The 22,148-nt window shown below is 42.2% G+C and overlaps 1 long non-coding RNA gene across 1 annotated transcript; it reads left to right on the forward strand.

Moving 5' to 3' along the window:
• Positions 1 to 11,435: 11,435 nt before the first annotated feature.
• LOC128792465 (uncharacterized) lies at positions 11,436 to 13,594 on the forward strand. Its single transcript, XR_008432419.1, has 4 exons — positions 11,436 to 11,565; positions 12,135 to 12,304; positions 13,154 to 13,175; positions 13,291 to 13,594. It is a non-coding gene; the product is annotated as an uncharacterized LOC128792465 (long non-coding RNA).
• The last annotated feature ends 8,554 nt before the right edge of the window (positions 13,595 to 22,148 follow it).

The raw sequence follows: 22,148 nt of genomic DNA on the forward strand, positions 1-22,148 counted from the left end.
CCTCATGCTGACAAAACATGCCATGGCTGGCTGTTCTCTTATGCCTTTACACCTGACATGTATGTGAGAATTCATCGGAAAATAAGAACCTGAGATCCGTGATGCACATGAAAAGTATTTCTGGTGAGAACTACTGAAATCCTCTCAATTTTGTAGTAGTAATATTAATGGGTTGAATTATTTTGTCACTCAGGCATTTAAAAAGTCACGGCCCTTATCTGTGAGCATCTTTAATCATGAGTGTTTTCTCTGACTTTGGAGATACATTGTAGAGGAGACCAGTAAAAATCATTATGTTGACTGTGCTTAGAGATAAACTTTTTAGGAAGTTGCAGTACTGACACATGGTTTGTAAAAAGTCGCATCATTCTAGGTGTAAGAGTAGACAAAGTTTGCCAGGACAGTACTTTTTTTTCCCCCATTATCAAATTTTGGGACCTTTTCTTTAAAATGTAGTTGTCTTTTGCCTTTAATTTATTCAGAAAGTGCTTTCAGACCACCAAAATAAAAATGATAGGGGTGTTCTATAGATTATTTTACACTCCTGTTAGAGCACAAAGCTCAGCAAGAGCAGCTGCAGGGGTATTTGTTGAGGAGGAGTACCAGCCATAAAAAAAGCACAGCTAAAATCCTTCCTCCAGAGCAAAGAAACGGGGCTTCCTGCAGGAGGGATCTGCTACACCACAGCTCATCTGTCACCTGCCTTTGCAAGGAGGTGCTATGGGGAGGTGAGGACATGATAGTGCAATTAAAAGCCATTAAACAGTCCTTGTATGAGGAAGTGAAATTAAAGTGGCACGGGATAAATATATGGTATTTCCAGATTTGAATGTGTAACCTATATGTTTAAGTGTATGTTTGCATTTAATACTAGAAGTAGACAGATGTATTCTTTCCAGAGAGATTTTCCCCCTTATGTCCCTCCACTCCTGCTGTATCCAGGGTTGCTAGCTTTTTCCTTTGCTCTGCCGCCTCTTTTTCCATCTTCCAGGCTTTTTTATGTCAAAGAGAACCATGTAAATTAAACATTTAAAACTCAGTTATGAAGAAATTATATATTTAACCTGACCTTGGCGAACAGCTTTAGCAAGTCAGGAAATGTTGGTAGCTGCCTGTGCCATGGCAGATGGCTGCACAAAGCTGCATACCAAGAGGTGCCCGTCCCACAAGGGCCAGCTCCATGCTGCACACCCACAGCAGCTCCAGCCCAATGTTTTCTTTTCTGTGAAAGCCATTTTGACTGCCATGTGTTTGCATTTATTTCCTTTCCGGCTCTGTACATGACTCATCTGCAGCAGGACGGAGGAGCCAGGGCAGAGCTGGGCTGCCCAGGAGCTGCTTTCCTTATTCACCAGCCCTGTTTTGGGCAGCTTTCTGGAAGGCAGTCCCATGCAGAGGAGCAGTTCTCCAGGCTGCAGGAATTAACTTGTGCTTGTGTCAGCTGGGCTCAGTGTTGTTTTGCAGGGCAGGTGTGCAAGTGCTCTCATACCCTTTCATACAAGAGACAGAGATGCTTTTCCCTCTGTAAAGTGATGGAGGCAGCTTTTTTTTACTCAGGCTTTGAATCTTGCCATTTTCTATAGGTCACCCACTAAGCATCCTGCCATGGGTCTGACACTCCTAGATTGTAGTTCAATCCAAACCTAATATTTTCCTCTTTTTCCAGAAGTCCATTTCTATCATATTGGCACCAGAGTTTTCTTGCATTTATCCATGGGCAGGGTTGCAGTAAATGGTTTCCTTTCTCTTCCTTCTGGGACCCTCTGCCATGGCAGAAGCTATGTTTCCATGTGAGGATTCCTCTTGGGAAAGACTTTCTTTTTGAAGGGGCTATACTTGAACCATGATGGTATTTTAACTGACTTTTGTATTTTAGTAAATTCTCCTCCCCTGTCTAATAATCTGCAAATCTGTTACCAAACAGAATTTGATACGTATCCTCAGCCAGTTTCAATGGGGTTTATTTCTATTACATCTGGCAGTGTGTCCAGAAGTGGGGGGGGGGGGAAACTCCGCCAGAATTAGCTGCACTGAAATCAGCTGAATTTTGGATGTGTTCAACCTTTTTGGCCAGACTCATTCCGGTTCATGAGAAGTAATTATCTCTTGAGCATCACATTAATATTAAAGATCCATAGGCATTACCGTTTAGGCAATATACCTTCTTCCCAGTTCCAAAAAAAATTATGTGGGATAATTAATCTGAACATGCTCCAAATGTGCATATGTCTTTATTTATGAATTCCAATGTGGATTGTTTGGGAGGATAAGATGGAAAAAGGAAAAGCAGGCAAAAATGTTGAGACCTCTTCATCTCCCTGGCCATTTCTGTTAGGAGTAGTTATAATCCACTGAAAATGAGTTGTGAAAGCTAACAGTATGTAAATAGCATATGTTACAAACACTAAATCCTTTCAACTGGTACTCCTGATTTACACCTTTCTCTGTTTCTTAGATCAGGGAATTCATGGTAAACGCAGTTTGTGTCTGCCTGCAGCCAGACCAGTAACCGCAGAACCAGGTTTGGGCATTTACGGATCTACTTCCTAAGAATGGCATGAAATTGCACACAGCTTCTGGCTGCTGAAGGAAAAATTGCCCCTGAAGCACCCAAAATGCTGTCTTCTCCAGGTTATCCATCAGATGACGTGCATCAAGTCCCAGACATGGAGGTGATGCTGGCTCTGCCATGTCCCAGGACGTGGTGGCCTCAGGTGTACAGGCAGTGCTTGCAGAGAGTGTAGCCAGCCCTGTGCAGGTGGCTGTGCTGCTGGCTGAGGGCTGGCCCCGAGCCACTGGGCACCCCCACGCTGACACACTCCCCTGCCTTCCATTGTGTCTGTGACACCGGGGCCTATGCTCAGGTGTGCTTATGGGCACATAGCTGGTATTGCATTGCTCATCCTTCCACTGGAAGAAAATTCAAATACTCCACTCTAGCCAGCAACGTCATTACATTAAATAGAAGGTGAACCTTTCCCTTACTGAATTCTTCAGTGTGTTCAGCTTCACTTAGTAGGGGAAAACAAGTCTATAGAAGTGCCACTAGTGTGTTTTAACTTCTGCATGTGCACCCACCTCATTTTCACGCCCTGGAGAGGGGTGTCAGATGCAGCCTGACTGCCTGAGCAGTCATGGACTGGCCCAATTTCCTGCAGAGTGCCGCGAAGGCCATAGATATCGACTTCAAAGGTAAACAATTACCTTTTATTATCACACATGGCTTTAGCTCTACCAGTTTCAAATAGCACATAATCACAAGTCTGTGATAACATTTACTCCTGATGAGAGAAAATTCACCAAGTACTAAATTGCTGCTGAGATGACGGGAACATGAGCCAGGCACGAATTAACTGCTATGATGAGTCAGCAGACATTAATGTCTTGCACCATGCTGGAGACATCTGCTGAGCCGTCCACTGTTGAATCATCTTAAATATTTCTGTGTTATTACCCCTCCAGGAGCAAGCATCAGAGAACTTTTGTGTCCCTGTGTTATATATGCATAAGCTATTTTAAAATAAATATATACAAGGCACATAACAAGTGTATGCATTTAGGTATGCAGGTAATTTTCAGCTAAGAGAAGGATGAGCAAGTAGCAACTATTTAAAGTAAAACATGCATGGAAATGCTGATAGCAATTGCCCACATTTGGTGTTTGAAAAGTGATAGCTTTGCTTAGTCGTGGGTCTAATGAGCCTGGGAGGGTGACCTCATTTCTGCGCCATACACTCTGAACCTTCATGCAGACCAGCCTGTCCAAGTTCTTAAAGTAGGAATTCCAAGTTTCTAAGGGCTCGCCCCATATTCTGAAAATTAATCCCTCCAGAACAGCTGCAGGGTGCTCTGCTTAAGTGTATCATCACTTTGGCTTTTCCCAGGTTTTTTCCCTTATACCCAGAATGTCAATATGTGGTTAGATAAATGTAGTAATTAGGCACTATCAAGAGCATCAGATGAATCCAGTGGAGAGTTGCAAATGCCCTCTTAAATGAGATCCTTTTTCACTGAAGGCCCTGCAACTGTGCCAAAATGCACTGTCCTCCTTCTGCAGTGGATCTTCATCAGATGCTAAAAAGGCAGTGGTGTATTACTGGAGCTGTCAAGGACTGTACTTTGGACTGTGAAATCATTGCACAAAGGAAGAGGCAGAGCTTTTATTTGGTAAACACTTTGTTGCATTCAGGTTAACTCACTGCAACAAAACAAAATACACTTTTTAAACTCAGAGTATTTTAAAGTACATTGTCTGTTCTGGCCTTAATTTAAACTTTTGCATACATAATTACCCGACTGTATGCACATGAGAACTGTAGTAATTCAGTGCACATTTTGCAAAGCTGCGTTTTTTGAAACTGACTCTCTGAGGTCTGGAGGTCAAAAGTTACTTCTAGTGAGATGTGAGAGTTGTCCATGTTTGCCAAAAAAATTTGTTGTTTCAAGCATTCTGCAGTCTGAGTGTCACTGTTCCAATTTGTGTTTTTAAGGTTTCCCCACCCTCTGAATTTTCATACGCAATTGAAAAAAAATACCATCCAACTCGGCAAATGTTTTAGGGAGCAGAGTGAGAACAGGCTTTGCTGTTGCAGAGGGGACATGGAAAGCACAGACTGACAGTGGAGCTGGTGCCTCACAGTGTGGCTGTGGGGCAGTGGGTCCAGACAGCCTCATGGTGCCCATCCTCCCTCTCCTGGTCTCCTCCTCACTGCTGCTGATCCCAGGCCTAACACCCACTCAGGCAAGCCCATGGCTGGCTGCCATCTGACGGAGGTGCTCAGAGACTTTGTCCCCCTCTTCCTGGGGCTTGGGATGGCTGCAGGTGCCTGCTGGTCCCCACTCATGGGCCAGAGGGACATCAAGTCTTCTGAACTGATTCATTTCTAAAATGCTTAAAATAGCCCAAAGGAAATGACATGAGCATCCCCTGCATGCTGCGTTTTGCACTCAAACACTACTTTTTCCAAAAATTAGCTCTAACAATTCATCTTGAGGTGCCCTAAACTAACAACTTAGTATTTAATGAACATTAAGGGGAAATTAAATTAATCTAAACAGTAGCTAGGTTTCAGACTTCTCAGTAGTGGCTGCACAAAAGTAAGGCAGTGTTTTTAGAGCAAATAAATCCATCCTTTGAGGATTGGTTTACAGTCCTCCAGATTTTTCCATGAGGTTAATAACCAAGTGAAATGTCCTGGCAGGAATGATCACATCCTTAATACTGCCCATTCATTACAATGGTACATCAGGAGATTTCAAGTAAATCACACGATTTTTCTGCTACTGTGGAAGAAAATGTGTCTTCATATTCATTTGAAAAGCTTTCTCCCATTTTGCTTTGCATACTGAACTTCTTGGGCACAGTGCATTGACTCTTCTTGAAGTACAAAATGGAGAATAGAGCTGCCAGAACATTTTTGTCAATGGTTTCCAAAAACTATGGAATTTCCTGCCCAGCTAGATCAGATCAGCCAACAACTTTGTAATTGCTAAAAACAGCCTGTTGATTTTCCTCCCAAGTGTTTCAGCTGGCCTGGCTGAGCTTTCTCTTTTCCACTGTCTTGAGATGTTTCTCTCATTGTGCACTGTACTGTATTTTTATGGTCAATATATCCTCTAGCAAACAATTTCAGGCTGATGGCGGAAGGGAGATTGGATTCAGGTTAGAGATTTGAGCCTGGGACAGGGAGCCAGGAATGCCTCAGTTCCTGAATCAGATCTGCCACTAAATCAGGAATCCACATAAAGCAAAGCCACATGATGAACAATTGTATGTTGATTTGATTTTCTGTGCAGAGGAGGAAGTCAGCCTTTGAATGCAGTTCTCTCCTTGGCATGCCCACTGCAACTGAAGCTGCGGCTACAGATGGCCCGTGATCGGGGGACATGGAGCAGGTTCCTTCCAAGGAGAGGCAGAGATTGTTGAGGCTGCTGTCTAACTGGGGATCAGAAGTTTTCACTAGAGTGGTACTTGGACTGACATCTTAGTGGTAAATGCAAATAAATTAGTTAAGTTCGCCTGCATGAAATTTTCCTGCTGAAAAACTCATTCTATAAAAGCATTTATACTGTATTCTTTATTGTCAGCTAATCCAGCCCAAACTCATTAAATGGCAGTGTGTGGGTTACTCGCTGTCAGTGAAATTATCAAAGGCATTTTTCAGCTGATGCACTGGGAAAGCATGTGCTTCAATGCCAACTAAAACAATAACGAGGAAATGTTATGATCAGACTTGACCAAATGACCTTTCCCATTTTAGATTAGTTCTTAATTTCAGCACAAGGGTCATCCTGTGAGAATAGTTACAATAAGTCACTGCTCACCTCTCACATGAAAAAGAAGTGACTTATTAGAAATCTCACTCTACTCATTGCAGTTAATGAGATGTGGAAAGCTTTATAATTTGATTTGCTGGACCATATGCTGTAAAGGGATACTGCTGATTTCATTCCTCCACATTTAATTTAAGCAGTATGCAATGGCTTCTTCGTATGGCTACTTATATAATAAAAATTAACTTGGAGCATAAAAAAAATAGACCATTGTGGGGTTTATTACTCTATGTGGTTGAGTTTCAAGTGTTTTTCATTGAAACATCTGTAAGTAATGTGTAGGTCTAATTTTAAATCCTGGCAAATATTTTCCATTTAACATTTGGTTTTACTGACAGACTTGGAGTGGTGGTTTTCAGAGCTTGTCAGTAACAGATACGTATTTTCAAAGATAAACAGTTTTTAAATTGAAGATAACTGGAACCCAATACCTGCTTTTCCTACCCCTCTTGTATTTTACTGGTTGCAAGCAGGAACACAGACACTCATACCCTGTCCCCCAGACCCTGGCCACGGCAGCAGCCCTGCGGTGGTGCAGGCTGTCCCAGGCATGTGGAGGCACGTGGGGCCACACAGCATCTGGAGAGCGAGTGCAGCCCCAGGCATGGGCTCACCAACGGAAGGGACAAGGTGGCAGTCATGAACTCCCTAAGACTGTCTCTTTCAGACATGTCCCCTTAGGTATTTTGCAGGAAAAGTTACCCCTGGAGGGTGGATTTGGGTCCCAGGTGGGGCTTGGCTGCCCGCCGCCACTCAGGAGCACTTGCTCCACTCTCAGGGCCAAGTGAGCTCCCTAGCACCGCAGTGTCTCACTGTCACAGCTTTACTCCAGGTTATTTGAGTTTCAGCTGCAGACAAAATGAAACAGCTCGAGCAGGCAGGCTGGCTGCACGGCCCATAAAAGTGGAAGCCGCGCGGCCCTGTCAGTGAGTGTCGCCTGGCCTGGCAGGGCTTACGCTCCTGGTGCTTCGTGTGAGAGCCAGGGTCGTGGCTGAGCTAAAGGTGGTGGTGGAAATACCCAGTGTGAGGCAATGAAAGGTCAGTTTGGAAGTAAATGTTAAGTTAGTTTTTGAAAAGAAGTCCTGAAAGGCTAGAAATCTGGGAGAGTCACTGGTTTCACCTGAAAAAATGCCACAGCATTATTTGCAATTAGTGCCACAATGTCCACAATCTCTAAATACAAAGACTGTGTGTGCTTTAATCTAACCTATTGGTAAAACTTGACATCAGGCCAAGAAATCTGGTGTATTTGCTGCCCTGAGGCAGGCCAAGGCCCTGCAGCATGGCAGGGCTCCATCAGCCACTAAAACACCATTTTGTGAGGTGCTTGGTAGAGGGATGGCCCTTGTTTGTGTCCCCCTACTCCATCACTCCCTCTCTCTACTTTTTCCTGTTTCCTCACCATGATTTTACAAACAAGTTTAATCCAGCTTTCAATGAGAAGTAGTAATAATAGTATATTATTCCCTTCAGACCCAGGCTGTTGTCTTACTGAACTCTGAACTGCAGCAGCAGAAAATGGGATTTTGGTGCAGGGGCATTAGCCATTAGGAGTGGGTCCATGGTATGGGATGCTGGTGGGAGGCCAGCAAGGGGCACTGCGGCAGCCAGCAGGAGCACAGGGACCTCCATCCAGGCTCCCGCAGCCCTGTGCTGAGCCTCCAGGAAAGAGTGTCAGTGTTACCTAATTTAACAACTTTGCATTTAGAGAGAAAAACATGTCTTTCCTACCAAAGACAACCCATTTCATTTAATTTGGAAACTGCCTTTAATGCTTTGCGATGGTCTATGATATGGGTTCCACAGCTGAACTGAAGGTGTGGGCTTGAGCCAGCTCTCTGTGCCTCCTGGGTCTGAGTTGTCTTGGTGGAGATCCTGACAGGGATTGAATCGCAGGCCCTCCATGAGTTGACCTCCACATTAAAAATATAATCACAAAACCAGGTTTAAAGTTTAACACATCCCTGTTTTCTTTCATCAGAAGTTCTGAAATGCTTCCGACGAGGCTGGTGATAGTTATAATCTCAGCCACAGTGATTTCTCATAAACATTGAGAGAAACTGCAGCTTTACTGAATATAGCATCTGTTTTAAATGGCTGGTGGTTCACTTGGTTTTAATATGAGTACAAGCACAGAGGCAAGTAAAATGTAATGAAAGTGCTTAGAAGATTTTGTTTGGATACCCCACAGCAGCCATGGTTTATACTGAAAGGGAAAAGATTTCTTTATAGCCACGTCTGCAGAAGCCAGAAATTTAATTTTGCTCCACAACTTATTTTATTGCATTTTTAATTTTCTCTTGCATTACCCTGACCCTTTTCTATAGCTTTTGACGCCTGGTGCTTAATTACTTATCATTAGCAATGTACATGGGGGCCTTCCTGCATATTTATAAATGTGATCATTAGTACATGGGAAGACAAAGACTTCTTTAAGACCATCATTAGTTATTCTGTTTTCATAGAAATGTTCATTAGAGAAACTACCCACCTGGTTAAATAATTATAATTAAGAATTGGTAATCTCCTTTGCATTTTTAACTTGATCTTCAGGATGCGCGTGCATAGCTAAAGGAGCCTTGTTTGGACATCTTACTTCTTTTGTTTTTGATTTGAATTGTCAAGCAGATTTAAATTATGTGTTTTGGAACTGTGCATCCTATAGAATGATTTATGGAAAGATAGGTTATTAAAAAAAAAAGCAGAAAGAAAGAAATCAACCCTGCAATTATCTCTGAATTCATTAACTGTGCACTGGCAGCAAGAGGTTGTGTAAGCCATTTACTGTAATGCACAGTATGGAGTTAAACAAAATGTCACTGGAGCCTGATTTCCCTTTCCTATCTGTGGTACTCACTGCAGACACCCAGACTGCGGGAGAGCACTTGCAGAAAGGTATCATTTCCATGTCAGGGTCTGGTGTTACTGGGGAATGGCAGCAGTAACTGGGATGATGTCACTAGTCCTGCTCCCAGCCATTGTGGGGAGCTGCTGGGAAACCTGTCCAGAATGTCTGCGCCTGCCCATCTGCTGCGCCTGTGGGGGAGGGAGAGCATCACCCTGCCATGCCCACCGTGGGGCACAGGGAGGGCTCACCTCTCAGACACCAAGGCTATAGGAAGAGCTTGTCAGTGGCATAAATATCATCTGTAAACAATTAGGCAGCTACTGCTCATTCAGGGCAGTTCTGAGAAGCAAAGGAAGTCTGCAATCAGTTATATCTCCAATTACCATAAAAATATATTAGCCATTCATTCATTTATTAATGATTCATCAGTTAACCACACATAATGAGCAAATAATTAGCAATGCTGTACGGTTGCCAAAATTGAAGAAGTGTTGGCATTTTAAAGATGAAAGGTTGCATTTATGTAAAAAGTCGGGTGGTGATAAAGTTAATACAGAAGATAATTATAAAAGTGGCTGTCCTATTTTAGAGGCTGAGGTCCCACAAAACTTGCCTAATTGATCCAAAATTAATATTCTTCAAAAGCACGCATGTTACTGGTTCCTCGCTGCTGCATTTAGTGGGAGATCTCCCTTCAGAAAGGTACATCGCACAATACAAGTTAATAAAATGCCAGACAGCAAGACTGCATTCTTTGTTTGCTCTGTTCAGGGCCTTGTGGAAAACAATAAATTGCATTCATGTCAGCCGAGGCCCATCCCTTTGCTAATTACCGTTTGGTGCTGAAATGACTTCTGTGAAATTGGGAGCATGAAGAAACACACAGCCGTACAAGGGAGGCTTTTCAGGCAGCAGCAATAAATGTGAGATAGGCCTTAGGCACACAGATGTTGAAACAGTGAATTCCCCTACAGATTACACTAATGGAAACCCTGTCAGCGTAAGTCAAATCTGGGGTCTGTGGTCAAAATCTAATTAATGTTCCTGTACTTAAAAAGAATATGAATGCCTGGAGGTGATGGAGAACACATAAGAAACTTGCTTGTTTGTAAAATTGCTGGTGTGGATGGCAACCGCCACCAAGCCCTTCCTTAGGAGGTAACACCTGCTACAGGAGCTGCTTGCACTGGTTGGTGCGGGGCTGTGGGCACTGGGCTCAACCTCTCTTGCAAGTCCTGCACAAAAATAGCTCTTGGCAGCTGGCCCTCGGGGAACATGGATAGTCATTGAATGCCTTCTCTTCGTTCAGCACAGCTGCCCAGAGTCAGCAATGCTGTTCAGGAAGTACCTGTAGCTGATGACATAAGAAAGGACCAGCTCCTTTTTGTTCAAAAACAAAGGCTCGGCCATCTACTTTGAGCTTGAGGACGTTGCCGGGGCTCTTACAGCGCTTTCACAGCTGCACTGTGCATGGCCTGTGCAATAACAGAGGAAATGAATTTATAATGCAACAATCTCTTCGTTTTCACAAGCACAAAATTCCCCTAAATACTTAAAATAACACTCAGAGTGGGACAGACCTTAAATTTTAAATAAATGAAACCCTAATCCAGTGTGTTGCTGAAACAAGCATGTTATTAAAGAAATAAATTTGAAACAGCAAGTGGTTTGAGAATTTTGGATTTAATTATTTAAATCTGCTTAAGATAACTCTCTAGCACTGTGTTTGGGTTTCCTGTTGAGAGCATGTTTTCTGGGAAAGGTATTCCATCCAGAGCCTTGGAAATATTAACTTTCTCATGCAACAGTGGTTTAAGCAGTAGAGACAAATAATTATTATAATAAGTAAGATATTACATAGCAACTTGGTGGTAGTTCTTGGATGCAGCTTGTCATGAAAACTGCACAGAGCCAGTCATGTTTGGAGAGATCACCACTCTCCTTGGCTAAATGGTACAGGGAGTGTGGCTCCAAACACTCTTCAGGTAAAAAGTGATTCCCTCAATAATGTTACCTACTCAGCTATGACCAATAAAATCTGAACCAGCAGATTTGCAATTTTAAGCTAATTTGAAGTATTATATGTTATTTAATAGTTAAGTGTTGCAAATCAGACTTTATTCATTACTGTTTGCTATATTTTAGTTAAAACTACTACTTCATCTTTAGCATATAAGATTATCTCTTAATGCAGCATTGATCAAGATGGCAAAATCTATCTTGTCTTTTGTGGGGCCATAACAGAAGCTTCCTGAACCAGACAAGAAATGTATTCAAGATGACCAAATCTGCACAAAACCTAGCAGAGGGATGAGAACCAGGGAGGCGTTCCTCAACCCCAGCCACAACCCAGGCACACGGGAATTCAGCTTCCCCAGCCAGGAGTGAGTAGGGGAAAAACCTCCAGCTCTGAGTCATATTTCCTTCCCCTGGGCTTGTGCTGGGACAGAGGGATACAGCCATGCTGCATGCTGGCTCAGTCTCACCACTTGGCTTGGCTCCTGCAGTGCAAGCACACTGTACATATTCTGTGAAGATCAGGAAATGTGGTTTTGTGCTGAATATCCTCAAAAGTAATCATTTATGTCTTCAAGGCAGAATGCTCATCTTAGCCATTTTCTTTTGGTATGATCTCTGCATTGTCTGTTTGCAGTACAGCTCTTGCAGGGGGGTTACATGCTAGTTTGGGGACCAGACTGTTGCTGAGCATTGCCAGCATTCACTCTGTCAGTCATGTTGGCCATGGTGGCTCCGGCGCCACTCTCAGTAACAAGGATATGAAGCATTTTTGTTTTTCTAATGCTACTGAGGTTGCATTGATGTAACTGAATTTGTCCCTTCTGTCATGCACATGAGTGGGGTCTCAGACAGTGTTCAGGTTTCTAGCCGAAATTTGTGGGGGATAAAAAAAGGGCAAGTCCAGACTTGGTATTAATCAAGTTAAATGGTTCAGTTGCTACTCAGAGGTCTGATGGTCAACACAGCCATGTCATTGTCCGATTGCAAGAGCACCGACCGATGACTCAGGAGCTGCTGCTCAGTTCAGCTCTGCGTTCCCTAAAATTCACAACACGTGTAAGGATGCTGTTCAACCAAACCCCAAAGGATTCGCCCGGTATTCAGGTATGCTCACTGATCTACCTAGTGGTTATGAGCAATATTTTCTCTTATACATGTTTTTTATTTTCAAGAAAAGGTCCTACAAATACTTCTTTTCTTAAGTAGTAATGTCTATGTTTATGTGTTACATGAGGCAGATGTTGATTTAAAGCTTACTTCTTCCTTAAGATATTTTTCAGTCCACTGAAAGGGGTTGATTAGTGTCCCCTAGCTGAACCATTTTTTCCCTCTGTTGCTTTGACCCATTGATTTAATTAAGGTCTAATAAAGAGAGGGCTGAAAGATTGTTAAAAATCCTTTTTTTTTTTTCTCTTTCTTTTTTTTTCCACAGATCTGACCTATGCTGGTCTGTCAGTGCAATTTGACTCGCACATGCCCCCTTTAACATGTGAGCACCCTCATACAGAGTTTGTCTTCTTTAGATTCAGTTGGTTTTTTCCCTCAGTGATAGGTCAGATTTAATTTTGATTTTAACCGAAGCAAATGCTTTCCTGGAGACCTTCTACTTCAGTGAAAATAAGTAATGAAAAAATAACCAAAACAAGTCACAGTATCAAAAGGAAAGACCTTAGAAAGTTTAGTGGTGACCCTTTCTTTTTCTGTTTCCTTTCCCATCCTCCTCTTGCCAACACGGAGAGAGAGAAAGAGAAATGAAAACTCTGGGTTTGTTTTTCAATTAAGTAACAAGAATGACTCAAAGTTTAGGGAAACGTGGTGGGGTTTTCATTGAAAATGCTTGCTACTTTTCAACTCTGTGTTTTGCCTAGGTCGGTGTTAATGCTCAAAAAAATACTTCACAGTACTTGTCATATTGCCAGACTCCTGTTCTCCTTTCCCTTCTCCTCCCACCAGCTCTGCAGTTTGCTACTCTAGGGTGAGTAGAGCTGTTCCCAGCATGCTAATTTTGCCACTGAGCAGGCTTATCTGTACATTGTAAAAAGGAGATTACCATTAATGTGCACCCTCACCACACTCTGCTTCTCTGGTAGGAGAGGACTTCTGGTGCTCCTAGTGCTGTCCCTGCTGATTGCAATGATGGTCTTCAGAAGAATAAAACAGGAAGAAAAGCCCAGCTGCAACTTCAAGGAATGGCTCAATGCACTATTCATGGCTTGAAAGAACAGCATTGCCATCCACAGTGGCAGTTTGTGTCTATGAACCTTCTTAGATGGCTCTCATGCTCAGATTTCTGTGCTGCAGCTCATTAGTAGGAGAGCTGCCTGTGGGGATGCGGCAGGTTTGTAGTACAGGAGGATGTGCACTAAAATAAAAAACATCAGTTAGGAGTGGTGTTATCCCAATGCTGCCTGGGCACTAACAACTAAACCTGGATGAGAATAAGACACCTGGACTTTGGGACTCATGGGATGAACATACTGCTTGCCTGAGGGCCGTCCCTGCCCAGGAAAGCACTAAAACAGGTGTATAAATCCTACCGTGTTCAGTGGGATTTAGTCACCTGCTTAAACTTAAGTGCTTGTTTAGAGAGTTTCCTGAATGAAAGCCTGACAATTGTGCCCGAGAGTAACTTTTAAATTAGTTTTAATTTGTTCATTATAACCAGCTGTCATGAGTGTGTGTAAAAAAGGGTTTGATTCTGGAAAGATGAAAGACTTCCCAGGCCCTTGGCTTTTATGTAAGCACCCTTGCTGCATGGCCAGCATGCTGCTGAGCTGAAGCAGCTCTGCTTTTATTATGTGTTGCTCTGTGGTCCCACTGGGGCTGCAGTGCCAGCACAGCAAACTGCCCTGCCAGCAGCTGGCACCACCCACTTGCACCTCACCAGCAGGGTCCCATCAGAGGCAATCTGCAGGCTCCAACAGAGGAGGAGAAAGTCCATGCTGTATTTAGTAGGTGAGTGCAAATGAAGGTTAGAGGAATGAGAGAGGAGGAGAGGAGATTTGTGTCCAAATGGAAGAGTCAACTGAACCTCCCACCTGGAAACATAGCAGCCCTTTTGTACCACAGGAGTCAGAAAGCTACACAAGCTTTTTCTTTTAGGATATTCCCCCCAGTCTACAATCCCTTCCTTGTTACAATAGAATTTGAGAATAAACTTGAAAATAAATCTAATGTTACATTTACACCAGTCTCAAAGGAAAGACAAAATCCAGCAAACTCAAATTACTGTTTAATTCTGTATGTGCACATATTTACATGCATCATCTACTTAAGACAAGCAGGACTGTATCCATGTAGCTGAGAGTTATTTTATTTTTTTTCTTTAAATACGTGGTTAATTATTCAAGGGATGATGCCACTGCTGTGTACTCAGAAAGACTAAATTTGCAATTAAAACATTTTAAAGGCTTTCTTATGTAGAGTCCTTAAGTAATTAAGCTAAAGTGCCAGACCATTTTATATATAAATGTACTGGAGCAGTGGTAGCTGATGTAGTAGTTAAGGTCAGGTAGAAACCAGCCTTGCATTTAGAGTCTTTTTTCCAGTATCTCAGTTGAAACCTCCCTAAATCTAAATTAATCTTCCAGAAATGTATGGGAAATTTGGTTTATGAGGGGAAAAAAGGTCTTACATTATTACCATTGTCTATCAGTCTTCCCTCAGTGTGACTCCATTCATTTTGCAATGCGTGGCTGTTCAGCATTGCCCACAGCTGAACTTCAGAATTTTGCTGAAACAAAGCATGTCTTGGGAACAGTCATGTTGGGTGCCCCCCCGCCAAGGCAGGAGCAGGAGCTCAGGCCTGCCTGGCTGCAGCCCAGGGGGCTGGGGCAGGTGAAGGAGAAACCTTTGTGTGGCCCTCAACAAGGGACTTGAGGACAGCATAATGCTCAAGGTGGCAGTGACAAAACTGGGGGCAAAATTGGCTTCAGTTCTGTGTCCTACTGCTGTGCTGCTGTGGCCTGTTCTGCTCCCCAAAACCCTGCTTGGGCTTCCCTCTTTGCCTCCTGAAGCCATTCCCTCCCTTAGTCTTGCTTCCTCTCTTCCTTGCCAAGTACACTGACTCCAGCCTGATCTGAAAGTTAATTTTAACAAATAACATCTTGGGCCAAACCAAGTTCGGATCTGGAGATAGGACACGCTGTGGGAAGGAAGCAGGGTGGGGTGGAAGGGAGCATGAATGCTCAGCCTTGCAATATGTGCGAGAGCTGATGCTCTCTGAGCAATCGAGTGCTTATTATTATTTCTCTTGGATAGGTCACCTGGGAGTGAAGGAATTTTTCATTTTAAATTAAAAAAAAATCTTTTATAATGCTCATTTCTGAAAGGAAAAAAAACCCTCCCTCATCATGGAAGCAATTAGATGGAGGACACATTGAAAGCAGTGATTAGTTGTTAATTTTTGAGTTGTTGGCCCTGACAGAGGGTTTTTTTGGTCAAGGATTTCTTTTAAAGGATGCCTATAATCCAAGGTTACTTCTCATTCAATAGCAATTACCATATGTCCATTACATGCTAGCTACTGCTTGGGGTGGATGCAGTGGTCCCCATCAGTGCATGTGTCAAGTCAAAGTGCCAGCAGCTGTGTGAGCCACAGGATAATTGTTCCTATCTGTTTCTTCTCTTTTCCAAGTCCCAGTAAATGTGCTAAGGAGTAACTTCCCCCTTCCTTGATGCAACCTGAAAGCGCAGCCCTCCAGTTTGCATTTCAAGTTCCAAGTCAGCCATGTCAAGATTTGAGCAACAACCAAGGATGATAATGGCTCAGATGTAAGTAAGAAGTAAAACTACTGGTGAAATAAGTTTTCTTTCTTTCTGCCCATCAGATTACAAACCTTAGCCCCACCATCACTTTAAAAAAACTAATCTGTAACAGCAAACCCTGCATAACTGCTCTATTGTATCAGATGGAAACCAACTAACCAGACACCACAATGCAGAAAAAATACACACATTGTACCTCAGAAAAATATGGGACTGAAAACGCAGGAAAAAATGCAGTCTTGTTAAAATGTGGACATGGTCCAATAATAGAATGAGTAGGGAAACTTGAATAGATCAGAGTCAAAAAACACTCTGCTTAAATGTTGAGGTTTTTTATTTGCCATTCAGCTTACATCAGTGTTAACATCTACTGAGAAATGCAGCCATTTACAATTTGCAGTTCAATGTGTTACTTTAATTAGTATGAAAATTAAAGGGCAACTATAGGCCAATGTGAATGATTATGGAAATACATGTGCATCACATGCTATGCTCTCATTTAATTAATCGTCTTGTAAACTATATCAAGCACTTTTAGTCAGTTGCTGAGTATAACAAGTCTATTTTAAATAACCACTTAATACTTAACAGGATGTGGAGAAAACACTAGCACACGACTGCTTCTCAAGTTTCAGTGTCTGAGATTTTTTTAAAGCTGACCCAAGTCAACCCAAAGAATGTTTAACACCCTGTGTCTGCACACAAGAAACTCTGTGATGTACAGACATTCAATTACATTTTTTAAAAACTGAGAAACATTTTGCAAAATGGTGACTTTAGAAAATTAATTGGCAGCAGCAAACTTGAAAGTCAAAAGCCAAAAGCTAGAGGGGACCTTTTACTACAGTAACTCTAGTCAAGGAAAATGAAAATAAAGGCACCTTTGTTTCTCTGTCAAATTAGCTGATTAAGAAATAAAACATTTTAACATACTTTAAATGCAGCATTAATTATTTATATGTAAAAAAATTAAAGCCAGGTTCCATGAATTACACTTTGTGTGTGTGAATTGAATGTTACGGGAATACTAATCCTTTTACATTCATGCCTTACTTCATTAGGCAAAACTAAATATTAAGGGCTCTATTCATTCAAAAAATTCTTATGCATTCAAGTCACACCTTTTCTATGTTTTTTTTTTTAAGAGTATAATTTACAGCACTGATTTTTAAGTATGATAAAAAAAAAAAACCTACAGGATGGGCTCTAGTAAACAGATATGTTTACAGAAGGCCAAGGATGCAGTAGTACAGTGGTGGGTCTTGCTTGTCACTGGTGAAAAAGTCCAGAGTAAGTCATATTGTATGGTCTTGAAGCTGGTGTAACATAGGAAATCAGATGCATTGCTAGCAGGGAAGCTCTGAAATCTCTGCACCTTTTTTTCTATAGATTGGCTAGTAAACAATTACCTCCCCCCCACCACCAATTTATTGTTTCCAGTGACTGGGTGGTGCTTTATTCAGGTGAATGAAGAAAAAAGGTGATTTACTCATGCAGATGTGTTCAGGGATGTACTTTTCTATTTTCCATATATGTCCATTTTGGCAATGATGTGTCCCATGCTTGGCTCCCTTGGGTGAGAGTCCATCCACTGAAGCTGCACTGATCTGTGGGATGTGATTTAACACCCACTGGGACTGAAGCTGGGACCATCAAAGTCAGTTGTCTGTGTTTTTTTGAACACAGACCCATGAGTTAAGGAGTTAATTGTTTTGCTAACACTTGTGTGAAAAGAAATAAGAATTGAACTCTGGTTTGTTTCAGCTTCTTTCCTTGGGTGTTTTGCTGTTGTTGTTTTTTACTGACTGAAGAGAGGAACAGCTAGAACTGTGCAGTGATGATCATGTTGAACTTTCAAAAATAATTAGAAGATTGACTTAACATTAAAGTAATAACTTTAAAGGAGAAGGGGGTTGGGGGAGGAGAGAGAGAGAGAAAGAGGAGGGGAAGGTGGGGTGGAAAGCAAGAAATTATAAAAAAGGGTTGCCCAGAAGCTTGCAAACTGTCAGCTGGCTGAATTTAAATAAACTTTAGGGAAACAAAATATTGGGAAGTAGGACAAGGTGTCAGATGGTTGGGTAAGATTGATGTATTTAATAGTTTAGTTAATATGGATCAACATCTGCCTTTAGTTACATCTGCACAGCCCCCTGACTTCAGCAGTGTTGTACTTTTGCAACTAAGTTTGGACTGATGTTTTTAAATAGGCCCCAGTGCAGAGTATCTGCAGAGAGCCTGTGGTGCTCAGTGCTGGTGTAATCAGGCAGCTCTGGAGAGAAGGGGTAATACAATATGTTATTGTTTCTCATGTAATTTTTAAAATGCATTGAGGAGTAATATATTTTTTATAATAGGGTGCTCCCTGTCTCTTTAAACAACTGTCAGATGTAGGATGTCCTCGTGCCAGAATGCTACGGTCTGCTCCCTCTGTGCAATTGTTAATTAAATCCATCCCTTATTGTAGAGCCTGCCTAGTCTCTTACCCATTCTGCTTATCTGTGATGCCAGATGATGCTCAGTAATTCATGGCCAACCTGCTCCCACCTTCAATAGGGCCTCCTGTGCACTGACCTTAACCAGCTTCACCTTTTCATTATTCCCAAGGAGAACAGAGCCCCGAAGGTAACGGTTTTATCAACTTTTCCTATTGACCAGATGACGGTTCGGTGATAAAGAAATGGAGTGTGCTTGAGCTCGAGGCCTCCCACGCGCCATCACTCCCCATCCTCTGGCTCCCGCTGCCTGCCCGGACACAGAGCTGTGCAAGGAAAGGGGACTGTCCTCAAAGGGCACTGCAGGCTGCACTGCTGCTGGCAGGCAAAAACCACCTTTGCCTATCCAGGTAATGCTACTCTGCCACTCACCCTATCAGCTGAAAAGTTCATCTGCTTGCTATTGGGCTATGCCACCTGAAAAATCTCTTTTTCCCAGTGGTAAGGCTGATATACAGGAGCTAGTAGGAATATTTTCATAGCTGACAAGCTGTTTCCCATGAACAGTGTCAAAGATTTAAAAGCCACTTCTGCAAATAGGACTTTCTGGCAAATATAATCTAAGCAAATCTTCTATTATTACCACATGACTAGAAATACTCCTAGAGTTCTCCTGAAAATGGGTACTGTACCAGCAGAAAGCAATATTCTGTTGGCCTGTACATTGCCTCAAGGGTATTTACTATGGTAATAAGATCAGTAATTCATCTCCTAAAATCACTGGGAGTACAAATGCTTATTTAAGTAGATGGTATCTTGATTACAACTGAGCTGGGAGAGTTCTTAAAGCTGCCTGTTTAGGCTACAGATCTTTTAAAGGCAAAGGGCTGGTAAGCACAAGAACATTGTGTTTCATAGCTACCTTACATTTTCAGCAATTCACAGTAGATACACAGCACATCCCTTGAGAAAATGGGCATGTACAAATAAGTCAGGAAGTTAGGCCTGTTGAGTGTTTTTTTTCCCTTTTTCTTTCCACAGAACTATAATGAAAAGAGAGATAAATCTCTCTCCATATCTAAATGGTTGGCTAGAACAAAGGAAACAGAGAGAAAACCATGCTCTAACAGCACATAGGGCCATTTGAACCCCATTGTCCGGGGAGATGCAGTACCATAATCAGTTAAGAGACAGCACTGACCCAGAAAAACAAAAAGGGGAAAGATCTGGAGGTAAAATGATTTGCTTCACCACAGAGTAGGCCAGTGTCAGAGAAGTATACTGTGTTCTTGAGATTCTTGCAGCCTACCATCTGCTAGCTCACAAGCTCAGCAGGCTTCTTCTCTGGAAGTCCTGGAGGCAGAAGCTGCCAGTCTTGCTCAGCTGCTTTTGTTTGTTTGTTTACAAATCTGATCAAGAAAAAAATGGGTTTATGACGAAGGCATAGAAATGGAAGTTTAAAGATGAAGTTTCTAATCCCAAACTCTGTCACAGGACATGTTCAAATACAGAGATTCATCCGATTAGTTTATTTGAGGAAAAGCAGAGTTTGATTTCTGAGAATCCAAAAGCAGTGCCCATAGCCATGTGCCAATAAAGTCTCAGGTGGTCCATAGTATTTCACATTGGTGATGTGGCACTGAAGGTGAATCACAGAAGAACAGAGCTAGAAGTTGCTAAAACAGATGTTCTCTAGTTTGCCAGGAAGCCTGAGCCCTTAATGAGGGCATGTGACTAAAATGGAAGGCATTAGCAGTTTCCCTGCTGAATGTTGTTCTGTACTTTAAATTCATTGATACTGCTCCTTCTTTGCACAGTTATTAAGATGAATATCACTGAGGTGTGTGCATATTTGATGAGAGAAATAGTTGTTTGTGCTCTTTATATATTTCAGAAATTAGAGATTTTTCAGCAGGCACGATTCTGCCTTATGAGGCAGAATTTTCTCTCTAATTTTTTCCGCAGTCATGGAGCATAAACATTTGAAATAACTTTCACCAGCTTGATCACTGTTGTCAGACAGAGTACAAATGCAAATGAAACTAATAATTTTTGCTGAAGTTCTCTAGATTCCACCAGATTTTATGGAATTGTCTTTCATTAGTTAACCAGTGCTTAACACTTATGTAGCAATTTCCATCTTTGGTGACAAGCTTATTAATCAATGCAACACCTCTGAAAGGAGTATTGCTATGTATTCCTGTTAGAGTGTGAAATTCAAAATGTATGTATGGATGTGCTCTGAATTGTTGGTCAAATAGCCGAAGAAATCTCGGTTTTGAATTTGTAAGTTTGTGGTTTCTGTCCCCTGATTAGACCAGACTCCTTTGACACACAGACCCCTTTATGCATTTAATAGATCAAGCTCCACTGGGTTTAGAGCCACACATCAGCATGGCCATACTTTGGCTTTGAAATGTGGCGATAACAGAAATGTTTTCTATAATTGCTGCCTAGAGGACCTGAGATGGGGATACAGCACACTGCTGTGATTTGCTCTTTGCAGCTTTGTTAAGAGTCGCAGGAGCTGGAATGTGTGTTTCCAGTGCACAGTAAAGAGGGTTGTGTTAAATGACCAATGCCTTTTTTCATGCTAATAGGTGTGACCCTGTTAGGCTAACAAAAAAGTCAATCCTGACATAGTGATGATAATTTTGTCTGAAGTGAAATCCATTGGATTCCCTCACCTCGCTTCAATGCCTGCTCTTGTAGAACACTTACGGTTACTGCTGATCGGCTCTCCTTGCAACCAAGAAAGTGTCAGATGAGAGTATTTTCTGCTTGCTACATCCTAGGGAAAAAAATGTTTTTCTATCCAATAGGCTTGGTTTGGGAAATGGGTTTTGCTCAATGTTACCAGCTCTGCAGAAGCCACCAGGCAAGTGCAGTGAAAAAGGCCTCCTATAAAGAGTGTAACGAAAGACAAACAATTTCCATTGGTGACTAGAGGCATATCAATAAAAATCAACTCCTGCATATATCAAATAACTGATAGCAAGTTTGAAAGCTTTTCCACTTCCTTGTTAGTACCATCCAATTGCAATAAAACACATGGATTTCTCTGCTCCCCTTGCAGATACCACCCCCCTCACCCCCCAAACTGCATGTAAGAAGAGTTTAAAGGGTTTTTTAAAAAAAAAAAGTACAGGGAATTTTTGGTTTCAAGTAGCTCAGTCCATTGCTTTTAAAGGTGAAATTGTCTAAACTGTAGCAGGAGGGGAATGTCTCACTGCCTTGCTCTGTTGGTAGGCAGCCTGTGAGACTGTCAGCAGCCATGCTTAAATCATCCTGCTCAGGAGTGACAGCCCTGATGTGCTGTCAGCCAGGAAAGGAGCTTTTGGGATGTCTGAAGAGAAGACTTCAGATGACAAGAGCTACCTAAAAATTCACCCCTCTGGCAAGTCCAGCAAGCATTGTCCCTGCGCTGGTACAGGGGAGAGCAGGGCTATGGGCCAAGCAGTGCTGGTTCCCACATGCCTAGGCAAGGCTTAGGCTGCAGTCCCATTCTCACTGTCTCCTCAATAGGTAAGTTGCTTGGTACTGCCCATGGTTTGGGGTTGAGGCTTGCAGTTGCTTCTGTCCCTCACAGATGCTGAGTCAGGCCACTCAGGGCATCTGGTGTTTGGTCTTGTGCTGTTAGTAGGAATCAATTGCTCCCATGGAAAAGAACTCTGTTTTGAGAATTTGTGCATCCAGATGTTGTGAAACATTCATATTTAAAAGCAATATATGAGTTTTATATTAGTTTG

This window comes from Vidua chalybeata, chromosome 9 (assembly GCF_026979565.1).
Source record: "Vidua chalybeata isolate OUT-0048 chromosome 9, bVidCha1 merged haplotype, whole genome shotgun sequence".
NCBI classification, from domain to species: domain Eukaryota; kingdom Metazoa; phylum Chordata; class Aves; order Passeriformes; family Viduidae; genus Vidua; species Vidua chalybeata.